We start from the raw sequence: 7,911 nt of genomic DNA on the forward strand, positions 1-7,911 counted from the left end.
CGAGAAAGGGAGCGATGGAGGTTAGAGGTGGATTTGATAGCGCAGGACACTCAGACCCCCTTCTCTCCCTCCTCCACCTCCATACCCCCTCTGTTCAGGCCTTGATAAGTGGAGCCGGAGTCTGTGGGGGTTAGGGATTCCTGTCTGGCATAAACACACACATACACGCACACACACACAAAAACACACATGCACACACACACACACACTGGGTTCCGCCCGCTCTGCATTCCTGTGTCCGACTAAGGAAGCAGCCTAGCCGTCTTCCCCTCCACTCCCAAATTATCCCCTTCTCCTAAAGTCACTGCATAGTTATCGCAGGCCTCTCTACCTCGCTGCTCCGCTCTGACTCACACATACCTCCTCTATCTACCGTGTCTCTCCCTCTCCCTCACTCTCTCTCTCTCTCTCTCTCTCTCTCTCTGCCGGCAGAGCGAGCCGCAGACAGCTCGCCTAATCATCTGGTAGCGAGTTCGTAAAGTGTTTCTCAGTCGAGACAAGTGAAAGAAAGGGATCAGCCAAGTGCAGTGACATGCACGTTACCGTCATCCTCGTTGCGGTGCAAATACTTCAAAAACATGCATCGTTCTGATGATGATGGTTGTCACTCCCGACTAGAAAAACAGTAGAGAATCCATTGTATGGAGATTAAAAACACAATTTCAGATATTTCATTATTTGCTCTTTGCTCGAACTATTCCCCTTTTACCCTCTTATCATCCCCTGTTTTCTATACCTCCCCTTTTGCTATCTGACTCTGCTTTATATCTTTTTTACTTCCCTATTTCTATCCCTCCCTCCCTCCCTTTAATGGGTGTGTAACAGGGGTTATGAAGGGGTCATGTGGTGCTGCACTGCCCTTCTCTCTAATGGCTTCTTAATGAGAGAGCCAGAGAGAGAGAGTGAGAGACAGTTTTTGAGGAAAGAGGGGTGAGATATCAGTAGTTTCTGCTCAGGGCACTGGCTCTCTGTCCATTTGAGGCCGTGTCTACTGTAAGTGTGCGCTCTATCCGACCGACCCCTTTGTTCCACTTCTGGCTGTTTGTGAGCTCCCGTGTTCCTCTCATGGGGGAAAGAGGAAATGACAAGTTTGTAGCCTCGAATAAGCGCCGGGGCTCATCACTTTAGCCGTGTCCACTGGGTTTGGCTCGGCGTAGGTGAGGGGAGGAAGGGGGTGTGGGTGCTCGCTCTTTAATTTGCACTGCTTCTACTGATTTGATCATAAGCAATTAATCTCAATGGCTCAGCTCGGCTGCAGTTAGGGGAGAGAGGATGAACACAGTCCTTTATATGCATCCGTCCCTCGCTCTGGTTTCCCCCTACGTCCACACGCAGTAGGATTTCTACTGTTATTACCTCTCTTACTCATATCGTTGTCAGAGGGAGGAGCGCGCTGTCGCTCTAGTTCAAGATGATTTCCCCCTGCAGAACCGTGGGATGTCCCCAGCAAGTTAATTGCACTAAAAATCTCCATCTTCTTTATCCAGTGGTGTGCTTGAAAATGTTTTAACCACAGACTGTATACAAGAAGTGGACGCAGTCACCATGACGTCATGCTTTGGTTTGTGGACTGCTGTTTTGAAGCCTCTTGGTTTTGTGCAGCCAGAACTAGAGGGGTGGATTTTTGTACTCTGAAGTCATACTTCTTCTTCTACTTCTACTTCTTCTACTTCTACTATTATAGGAATGAATGGGTAGACACCTGTCAATCACTGTGTAGCCCCGCCCTAAAGCATCCCCTGCTTTATGGTCTGTGTGACTCTAAATGGACCATAATGTACTAAATGAACATCATGCTGTATTGAAGAAGACTTGAAACTAGAGATTGAGACCATAAACTCATGTTTACAATGTTTACTGAGGTAATAAATCAAGAGAGAAGTAGAGTCATTTTCTCATAGACTTCTATACAACCAGAGGAGTCGCCCCCTGGTGGTCACTAGAGAGAATGCAGCTTTAACACATGAAGCTTTGGCTTCTCTTGCTTTGCCGCCTGGTTTTTAATGAGTCCTGCGGTTGTAAAGCATATCAACCACTCACAGGAATTTGTAGTTTTTATATCAAGTGATACCGTGAAACTAAAACAAATGTACGCTGCTCATACTCGACTCTACGTTTGGCTGCAGCGGTAGAAGTCTTTTAATGGATTTGGAGCCGCATCAAACAAGTCCGTCTTCTATTTCGGTGGCGTCTTCACAGGCTGTACTCGCGAGAACTTTAAGGTCCAGATCCCTTCCAACTTTTATCAGCTCAAGATCTCCACTGATCCACGAACACTAAGTGTGCTGCTTGCACATGTTTTACTCCCTTATCGTCTTCTCATCCAGCTCGATTCCTCCCTCTGTTTTTAACCCTTCGCTCACGTTTTCCCTCATTGTGACACCGCGACTCCTTCCTCCTCCGCTCTCCCTTTTCTTGCCCGGCCTCTCTTGCCAGTTTTCCATCTCCCACTATCTCCCGCCTCCCCCCCCCTCTCCATGGCACTGTACTCCTCCCATGCTGAGGCCAGAGCTCTCTCCATTGTTGGAGGCAGGTTGCCAAGGATACAAGCCCACAGAGAGCAGCACAGTCTTAATGTTATACGAAGGGAGAGATGAGCACGGAGAGGGCTCTCTGGTCACCGGGCAGCCCGACCACACTGCTGCTCGTACAGGGAACATGTAACGTGGATCACGGTGACATTGACTGTTTGTGGAGGAAACCCCCCCCCCCCCCCCCAACTCGTCTGCTCTCGGCTCGCCTGTTGTGACTGGAGTGTTTGATTGCAGCGTATACATCTTCGTGTGTTTGTGTATATTTGTCAGGCAGCCGCTCGATGGGGGCTCTTGAGCGGCACGGCAAAAATATCTATATATTCGTGATTTGAAGGTTAAAGGCTACGAGTGTTCTTTTCTTTAAACAGGGTGAAAGAATCTGCCAGTGCAGCAGAATAAAGTATAGTCCCAACGTTATTCAATGCAAGTCAATCTGTTCCCTTTAAACAAGTTGTTCTTAAATCTGGTGCAGTGATCCGACATTTAACTTTGAGAAGATGCTTTGGAGAAGATCACGACTCAATGCTAACAGGTTTAGCATGATTTCAATCACCTGGTAAATGGACTTTTATTTGTGTAGCACCTTTCTATGGTCGACCACTCAAAGCGCTTTACACATGTAATTGACCTACTCACATTCATACAGTGATGTGTATATATATATTAATTATATATGTATTTATGTGAGAAATATGAATAATACGGTTTAGCACGCTAAGGTCCAATACAGCCCGATTCTTGAAGCAAGTTGCTTCGTCTTTTAGAACGGGGTGAAATAATTAAACTAAACTGGATTTCAAATGTTATTTATGTTCTGCACGTGTTTGATAGCAGACAGTATAGTTCAGGAAAAAGCTGGAATCAAAATTAGAAACACAGTGCTTATGCGGTATAAGCCTTAACCGTTTGGCTATCAGGAAACCCCGGACTGACTTTGAAGATAAATAAAGCAGAAATGATGTGTTAAAAAGTCGTACGTTAGATGCACACGTCGGTGTGTTCATCCTACATCAACGATCCTCTCCAGGATGTCCAGCTGGAAACATGTTGATTTCACCGAACTTTGTGTTGGTTGGTTCGCCTCTCCGTCTAAAATTCATTACCAGGGAGCAGTAAAGAAGTAATTACGGCGGTGTTTAGTTGCCTGGAGAGCACTGAGCGTTGGTCAGTGTGAGACGGGGAGTGTGTTAACCCACACACACACACACACACACCAACAACCCACAGGCGCTGTGCTGCATCCTCCACCCAAAGTGTTTTTCCTCCTCCACTTTCCATTATCTCTCCTCTCTCCTACCTCTCCCTTCACAAAACGACCCTGGACCGGGTCGGGTCGGGCTGAGCCGGACCGGACGGGGCTTTTGGGCTTCCTCCCCTTTCTGCATGAAGCGAAAGACATAACCTCTCTCTCTCTCTCTCTCTCTCTCTCTCTCTCTCTCTCTCTGTCTCTCTCTCTCTCTCTCTCTCTCTCTCTCTCTCTCTCTCTCTCTCTCTCTCTCTCTCTCTCTCTCTCTCTCTCTCTCTCTCTCTCTCTCTCTCTCTCTCTCTCTCTCTCTCTCTCTCTCTCTCTCTCTCTCTCTCTCTCTCCCTCTCTCTCTCTCTCTCTCTCTCTCTCTCTCTCTCTCTCTCTCTCTCTCTCTCTCTCTCTCTCTCTCTCTCTCTCTCTTTCTGTCAACTTCCCTCCTACCCGCCAACTCGCTCAGCCTCACCCTACCTTTCATTAGCCCACTCTTTATCTCACTCGGCTCGCTCTCTCCCCCTCTCCACTCTCCTATCTCTCCTAGCTTCTACACTCCCTGTGCTCTCTCTCCCGTTCTCTCTTGTTCTGTTGCTTCAGTTGCGATACGTCTTCATTTATTCCTCTTCTCTCCCTCTCTTTCCCTGCTGACCCTATTATTTTTATATTCTGTCTATCTCCCCCTCTGCCATCTCTCCCCCATCTCTCTCTGTCTCTCTCTCTCTCTCTCTCTCTCTCTCTCTTTCTACCTCCCTCCCACTCCTCTCAGTCCCTCTAAGCTGCATTAACTCCCCAGATTACCTTGAGCCCTGCAATCCTCCATCCCCCACGCACTCACCCGCTCCCTATCTCCCTCCCTTCCCTCACTCATTCACTCGCTCACTCAGACTACGTCCACTCAGAGGCGGCTAATTTTGAAAACGCAACATGCGACTGGCGTTTTCACACCTTTTATGCGGAGACCTGTGCTGTGTTTTAATGCTCTACATATGTTTCTGTTGTTAGACAACGGAATGAGCATGAAATAGCATTTTGATTAGAGGCAGCAGGTTCAACAAAACTCCACTCGTATTTATTCAGCCTCCTCTAAATGAACTACAAAATAGAAATTGGTACAAATACGTCTGTTGAATAAACTGTGTGAACTTATTTTCCCAGAAGCGACCGAGCAATCACTCGCTAAACGAGACAGTTAGCAAGTTTGCTAATTTTGGAAAGCTTTTCAACCCCCTTCAGTGACTCTATTAAATGAAATAGTGTACAATCCTGAGAGGAAAATACCAGAGGGAAGTAAACAGCGTGTTAGCTCGCCCGCGATATGGTGTGTTGGCTACTTTCTTGTGTGAGTTGGCCTTCAAAAAAATATCCTGAAGCGCTCAAGAAGAGTTTCTGGAGCGGATGCTACAGATAAAAGAGAAGAAAAGAAAGTGTTAGATATAGATCGGGAGGGCTTAAAGAGAGCGCCATCAAGGGTCGGGGGAGATGCGGCAAGTTCACTCGCAGCACGTGTGCAACAACTTTGGTTAAACTACAAAATACAAATACAAACTTCCCCCGGCGGCGACAGGCTCGATAGGCCGCTGTGAGAACTCGATTAGAAAGGGCTCGACTGGAACAGACGCTCAATTATATCCCACACAACTTTTACACGACCGCAGCCGAATCACGAATAAATGACACGCAAATGCAAATATTTTGCATCGACACTTTTTCACACCAGCAGTGATGCAAATTCGCGACATTTGCAGCACTTTTCTTCAGTAAAAGATTTGAATAGAGTCACGCAGTCAACCAGAGGACCAACTAGCAGGATCCTGTTGACCCAGACCAGCGTGTGACAGTCTGTCTGAGGTAAACTGTTGTCTAGTCTAAGATGCTGTAAGAGATGTCATTGAGCTTCCTCACAGAGTGAATTTGAGTTCCCTCTGGTAAACAGCGACACAGGGCTTCTGAGTGGATCTGGTGTGTGCTGCCTTTGCAAAGGTTGAAAGGAGTAATAAAGTTTGATGTTCACTATAGTTTATGTTTTGAATATGTCCGTTTCACACAACCTGAAAACATCGACCTCGTATCATGTGACGAAGTTTCTTTTTGTCGCGTTACATTCACGTTCTGTGTGAAAGTGCTGCAGACAAAAACAACAGTTTAAAAAAATAAACTTTCAAAAAAAAACGTGTATAGGTCGTAAAAATAAACATGCATTTTACGTACTGTAGTCGTACTCTCTCTCACACTCACTCGCTCGCTCACCCCCACCGTCACTCACCACCCTCCCTCTGTAACCTCCCCCTCGCCTCTCCTCGCTCCCCCCCCCCAACTTCACTCACCCACCCACCCACACTCCATCACCCCACCGTCCACCTCTCACCCCACCACTCTTCGCAATCGCATGTGCTCCTCTCCTCCCCTCCACCCACACTCTCTCTTTTTTACTCCGAGCCCCCAGCAGTACCACCAGCACCATCATCTCTCTTTCTCTCTCTCCCTTTTCTCTCTCCCCTGTCTTTTACCACTCTCCTCCCTCTGTCCCTCCCTCCTCTAAAGCCTTCAGGCTCTGCTTGATTTATGCTTGCCCTCCCTATCCACCACCACCACCACCACCACCACCCACCCTTCCCTATCTCTCCTGGAGGTTGTGGCCCGGCTAGTCCCTAAAAACAACAGAGAGAGAGAGAGAGACAGAGAGACAGAGAGAGAATAACAACCTCTTTTACTTTCCATCCTCCCTCCTTTTTAACCCAGCATTTTTTTCATTCCCCTCTCTCCCACACTGCTTTTTAAATTGCCTCTGAATTCTTGAGCTGTTTTAGTGCCTCACTCCCCCTTCTCGGCCGAAATTACTTTTTTTTTTACCCTCTCAAACTCAATGCTGAGGAAGCGAGTTCCACCTTCTCCTCCCGTCTTTGTCCACACGAGGACAAACACTACTACTAATCGCATGTCCAGCGTTTTGGGGGTGGGGGGGGGGGGCATGTTTGCGAAGGAGAAGGGAGAAAAAAAAAACTAAAACTTGTTGATGTGGAAGCATGTCGCTGTAACGTCGGGCAGACAATGGCAGCAAAGTCTTGTGACAACACGGCTCTTGTAATGCTCTCGTTCCTTTTCAACCTCGGGGGGGGGAGGGGGGGGGGGCGGCTGTGCCATTAGCCAGGCCAACTTATGGCAAAGCTTCTTTCTTTTTCACTTGCTTGTATACACACACACACACACACACACACACAGACACACACACACACACACACACACACACACACACACACACACACACAGTATCTTTCCTCTTTTGTTTGCACTCAAACATGAACACAGGCCCTACTTTCTTCTCTGACAGCTCTCTTGTGGTGGAAAAGCCTCAGTAACTCGTTGCTTAACCACCCTGGAGTGTTTTCTCTCCATTGTGTTTTGGCTACTGTTGATTTGAAGGCATGGTGTGTGTGTGTGTGTGTGTGTGTAGGTGTTAAAGGAGTGTGTCCATCAACAGCCAGGTCACGTGTGTAGCGCTTTGTGTATCAATTTACATTTCTTTCATCCATTTATTTATCAAAAACACGTGTTTTAAAAAAATAAAAACTCCCTCACATAACAGTGTTTGGCTTCATTAAGAGAGGAAGGAGGTATTTGTTGAGACACACAACACACACACACACACACACACACACACACACACACACACACACACTCCTTAAACGCAATCAGAACAGAAGATCAGGGGTCAAACTGGGTCAGCTGACCCTTCCCTCCCGTTTCAGGCCTTCTCTTTCCTCCTCTTTACTGCGTCAAAGCGTGCTTTCTAATAATACAACTCCCCTTGTGAAACACACACACACCCACACCCACACACACACACACACACACACACTTAACTCAGATACACAGTGCAGTCTCCAACCACAGCGCCATAAAACAATATCTTCTATCCATTAGCCGTAACTCTCTCAATGGATGATACATGCAGTATCCCTCACCACACATTTGAAGTATAGCTCAACACACACACACACACACACACACACACATCTTTTATTCCAAGGCAAGTCTTATTCCGCCTTTGCTTTTTTTTTTCCCACTCAAGCCCCCACATAGCTCGCAGCATCACACACACACACACACACACACACACACACACACACACACACACAC

General features: G+C 47.1%; 1 protein-coding gene across 2 annotated transcripts in view; it reads left to right on the plus strand.

Annotated features, from left to right (window-relative positions):
• The window catches only part of zbtb46 (zinc finger and BTB domain containing 46), a 43,280-nt gene that overhangs the window by 19,212 nt on the left and 16,157 nt on the right, over positions 1–7,911 (plus strand). The gene's annotated exons all lie outside the window — the stretch shown is intronic.

The sequence above is a fragment of the Anarrhichthys ocellatus genome, unplaced genomic scaffold, assembly GCF_004355925.1.
Source record: "Anarrhichthys ocellatus isolate YVR2014 unplaced genomic scaffold, GSC_Weel_1.0 scaffold5, whole genome shotgun sequence".
Lineage (NCBI taxonomy): Eukaryota > Metazoa > Chordata > Actinopteri > Perciformes > Anarhichadidae > Anarrhichthys > Anarrhichthys ocellatus.